Source organism: Anopheles aquasalis, chromosome 2 (genome assembly GCF_943734665.1).
Source record: "Anopheles aquasalis chromosome 2, idAnoAquaMG_Q_19, whole genome shotgun sequence".
NCBI lineage: Eukaryota > Metazoa > Arthropoda > Insecta > Diptera > Culicidae > Anopheles > Anopheles aquasalis.
In genome coordinates this window covers 68,460,647-68,465,646 of record NC_064877.1, presented here as the reverse complement: position 1 = coordinate 68,465,646, position 5,000 = coordinate 68,460,647, and the positions used below count along the sequence as shown (strand labels likewise).

The 5,000-nt window shown below is 59.0% G+C and overlaps 1 protein-coding gene across 1 annotated transcript in view; it reads right to left on the bottom strand.

Moving 5' to 3' along the window:
- LOC126570874 (uncharacterized) overlaps window positions 1-5,000 on the bottom strand; it is a 149,526-nt gene that overhangs the window by 74,321 nt on the left and 70,205 nt on the right. The gene's annotated exons all lie outside the window — the stretch shown is intronic.

Below are 5,000 nucleotides of genomic sequence, written 5' to 3'. Positions count from 1 at the left end.
AAACGTCCAATCCCCCCTGCAGACCCCTGCCCCCCCCCCTCCTCGCCAGACAACAGGACGTTGACTTACGTTTGCAGATTTGCGCGTGGCAGTACGAGTTCTCCGGGCAGTCTTGGTTGCGCTTGCAAGCCATCGGTTTCGGTTTGCACCCATTGGCGAGATCTTTCGGATCTCCTTCGTACCGCTGCAGGCACCGGCAGCTGGCCGTATGGCCACCCCGTCCAACGGCACACTCGGCATTCGGACCGCACGCAACGCTCGTACAAACATCGCGACACTTGGCTTCACCGCTCGCCTCGCGCAAACACTCGGCACCCTCCGGACAGTCAGTGTTCCGTTCGCACTCGGATGCTCGCTTGCAGCCCGCCGGTTGGTACGGATCGCCCACCAACCCAGCCGGGCAGGAGCAGCGGTACGAACCGCGGCTATTTCGACACTTGGCATTCGCACCGCACGGTCGTTCGCGACAGAAATCGATCAACGAGCAGCCCACCTTCGGATCACCGGTAAAACCGGGCTGACAGTAGCACACCTGACGATGGTTTTCGGCTGAGCAAAGTGCGTTCGCACCACAGGGGGTCGTCCCACCGGCCAGACAGGCGATCTTGCACGCATGGTTATCGCACAGCTTGTCCGACGAACAGTCCTCATCGACGGCGCACTCAATCCGTCGGCACACACCGGTCGCATCACGGAAGAATCCTTGCTTACACTCGCAAACGGCCGCATGTGACCGTGAAACGCAATCCGCATTCCGACCGCACAGCGTCCGTCCAGCGTTGCACGCATTCCGACACTCCGATCGTCCGCTCGAATCGGCCACACACATCTCGTCCGCATCACAATCCTCGTCCGAGCGGCACTTGAACTCTTGCGTGCAGATGCCGTTGTGGCAGTACTGGAAATCGGGACAGGTCGTGTTCGAGCGGCAGGTCGGTTGGCAGACACCTTGGATGCAAAGCTGATCATCGATGCAGTCTCGATTGGTGCCGCACAGTGAACAGCACACACCTCCCGTACACTTGGTCCCCGTTGGACACTGCAGATCGCTGCTACAGTACTGGAGCGGTACGCAACCCAAGAGCGGATTACCGGTCGTTCCGGAGCGACACGAGCAAATGGCCAGATGGTTCTGTGCTACGCAGTCAGCATTTGAACCGCAGGCACTCTTCAGCGTACACGGATCGATACACTTGTAACCGATGCAGGTCCGTGCCTCGTCACATTCATCCGCCGTCGTACATTCCACCTTCCGGCAGCTCTTCTTCGGATCGCCGCGTGTTCCCTCGGGACATTCACACTGCGCTCGATCACCCACCGGTGTGCAGCGTGCGTTCTCACCACAAGCGCTTCGTTCGCTGCAGGGGTTGTGGCAACGGCCCTTCACGCACTGCGCTCCCGCCGGACAATCCTCGTTGGCGATACATTCGTCGGCGTTCGCCTTGCAGCCGGTGCTTCCGGAACGGCTCGGATCACCCACCAGTCCCGGTGGGCAGGAGCAAAGATAGTTCCCTGGCAGATTCTCACACCGTGCCGTCTCGTGGCATGGATTGGCCTCGGTACATTCGTCGATATCTTCGCAGCGGCCACCCGTTCCCACGCGATACCCTTGGTGGCACACGCAGGACGCCTCATGGTCGACAATCTGGCAGCTACCACGTCCACAGTTGATCCGTTCGCAGGGATTAACGCACCGGTTGGTTTCCTCGCTGCACGCTCGATCCACACCGCAGTCCTCGTTGGCAACGCACTCCACCTTGAAGCAACCGATCGTTTCGCGATCCTGCGCATCTCCGAGGTACCCAGCCGGACAGAAACATTCCGCCCGATGGTCCACCACCTGACATTCGGCATTCAGTCCGCACTGTTTGGTGTTGCACGGACTGCGACACTTGCCCCCAATGCACGCCAGCTCCGTGTTGCAGTCTTGGTCCTTGCGGCATTGATTCGGTTTCCGGCAACCGGGCGCAGCATAAGCATCACCGACCGTTCCATCCGGGCACTGGCATCGATAGGAGCCGGGAATGTTCTCACAAACTGCCGTCGAATGGCAGGGTGCCTCGGAGCACTCGTCGATATCGGCACACCCGAACGGTGTACCGATGAAACCCTTCATACACCGGCACTTGCCAGCCTGGCAGACACGCTGCGATGGACAATCACCGTCAGTGGAGCATCCTGCGACACAAACACCCGCCTCGCTGCACAACTCGCCCGGCAAACAGTTGTTGTTGGTGTAGCAAACCTTGGCACAGACACCGGCGTGGCATCGTTCACCGACTGCGCATCCCACCGTTCCACCATTGCTGACAGCATTCTCCGAGCACGGAAGTGCGCACTGGTTGGCAATGCAGGCGTGACCAGCGGCACACTGCTCCGAAGTCTCGCAATTGCCCGGTATACGCACACAGCCTTGCTCCGGCACCGGATTACCTTCGAACCCGGCCGGACACGAACACCTCGGTACATGGTCGACGCTCTGGCAAAGGGCATTCGGTCCACAGGCTGCACCGGCCGATTCACACGGATCCACACACTTGAAGTCGCTGCACGCTTCCGATCCGCCACAATCCTTGCTGCTTCGGCATCCGATCGCACACACGCCACCAGCGATGCAGGCTTGCCGTTCACCACACTGGCTATGGTCGGCACATGGCACCGCGCAGACACTGTTGACGCAGCGCTCCCCCGCCGAGCAATCCTTACTGTTCCGGCACGCCACCAAACACTGCCCACCATGGCAGACGTCTCCGTTGCAGTCGAGATCGCTTAGACATCCGGTGCTCTGGCGTACGCAACCATCCCGTGGTGATCCGGTGACACCGGGAACGAACTTCGCCTTACAGCTGCACACCGGCGTTCGGTTGATGACGGTGCACTGTGAGTTGATGCCACAGGCGTTCGCGCACGGATCGACGCAACGGCCACCGATGCAGGCTGCACTGTCCGGACACTGGACGTCTCCGTTCGGGCATTCACCTTCCTCCCGGCATCCCGTCAACGGATTACCGATCTGCCCGACGGGACAGCGGCAAACGTATCCATCCGGTCCCGGTTCACAGCTGGCCGTTGGATGGCATGGATTCGGTTCGCAGCTCTTCACCTGAGCGCACTCGACCTCAGCGATCGGATTCGCCTTGAAGCCCGGTGGGCACTGGCACACCGACCGGTGGTTCTCCGCGATGCAGACCGCATTCTCGCCGCACGTATCCTCCTGGCACACGTCGACGCAACTGTGCGTCATCCGGTTACACAGCTGCTGCACCGGACAGTCTCGATTGTAGACGCACGGTACCGCCTGGCAGCCTTTGGTGAGATCGTACGGATCGCCAGTATACGATCCCGGTGGACACTGGCACTGGGCCCGATGGTTGTTCGTTACGCACACGGCAAACGGACCACACTGGACACCGTCACAGGCGGGGCGACATGCCAGCGCAGCTCCATCGTGTGCAACGCAATGATCCGATTCGGCACACTCGGCACTGGTCAGGCAGGTGTTGTGCTGTTCCGGTCGGCATCCATTCCGATCGTTCGGATTACCGGTGTAGCCGGGCAAACACTGGCAGCTACCTTTGTGGTTGGCTGAAACGCACACCGAGTGCGGTGGACAGGTGAATTCGGCACAAACGGGAACACACTTCAGCACACCGACCGCATCCTGCCGACAGGCCGCTACTTGATGACAATCCGCATCACTCGTACAATCCGGAATTGAGGGTTTTACGCACGCCGAAGTCACCGGATTCCATCGGTAACCGGTCTGGCAGTGACATACGGGGCTTCGGTTACTCTGCTCCACCCGGCACACCTCATTGACGCCACACTCGACCTTGGCGCACGGGTTAACGCATGCCTGCAGGCCCGTCTCCATGACGGCACACACCTGGTCCGGTTTGCAGTCCCCATCGGCGTGACATTCGGCCACCAGCTTCGCCTCCTGTTGACATCCGATGGTCAGATCACCCGGATTACCGACGTACCCGGGGGCACAGATGCAGCTACTCCGATGATCGCTCGAAACGCAGAGTGCATTCGGACCACACTGCACTTTGCTGCACGCATCCACACACCGTCGGACGCCTTTGCCCAGTTGGAAGCAAATCTTGGAGCTTTCGCACTCGGCATCACTATCGCACTGACCTTCGGCCACACAACCGACGGCACGATCCTGCGCATTTCCGCTGTATCCCGGTGGACAGATGCATCGTCCGGCATCGCAAGCCGCTCGTGGTCCACAAACCGTCTTGGCGCACAGATCTCGACAAACGCCCCGTTCGCAGGCATATCCCGGGGGGCACTGTTGTTGGTTTTTGCCACACTGACAACGGCGTGGATTGTCGCATACGGTCTTCTCGATCGCTGAGCACATTACGAACGGATTGCCACCGAAACCGGGTCGGCAGCGACAATCGTAGCTACCGGCGGTGTTGATACAGAGTGCACCCTCACCGCACACGTCTCCTGTCGATGAACATTCGTCTACGTCCCGACAGGCTACATAAGGGTTGCCACTGAATCCACCCGGACAGACGCACTCTGCCGATGTGAGAGTTTCGCGGCATTCGGCATCGGTACCGCATCGCATCCGGCTGCACATGTTCCGTTGCTGGGGTTCACACAATCCGTACGGATTGCCGGTCGTGCCTGGGTTGCAAACGCACGCGTTCGCCACCACACCGTACTCGCAGTGTGCATTTTGACCGCAGGCCGGTTCACAGGCAGGTGATGAGACCGCTACGAGGAGAGAAGAGGGAAAGAGATTTGTGTTTAGGGGGTGCTTTCGAGGAAAGTAATACAGGAAGAGGCAGAACAAAACCGCAACACAATTAAAACGCCAAATCTTTTTCAATTTTGTTTGGATTTTTTTTGTGTAAAAGCAAAAAAATGTCGGAAATTTCATACTCTTTTCGAATCAGTGTAGTTGTTTTTTTTGGTATGTTACTTTTTGGATGAATTATGGTCTTGAGACCGTAAAAGAAGCGAGCGATGCTCGCTGC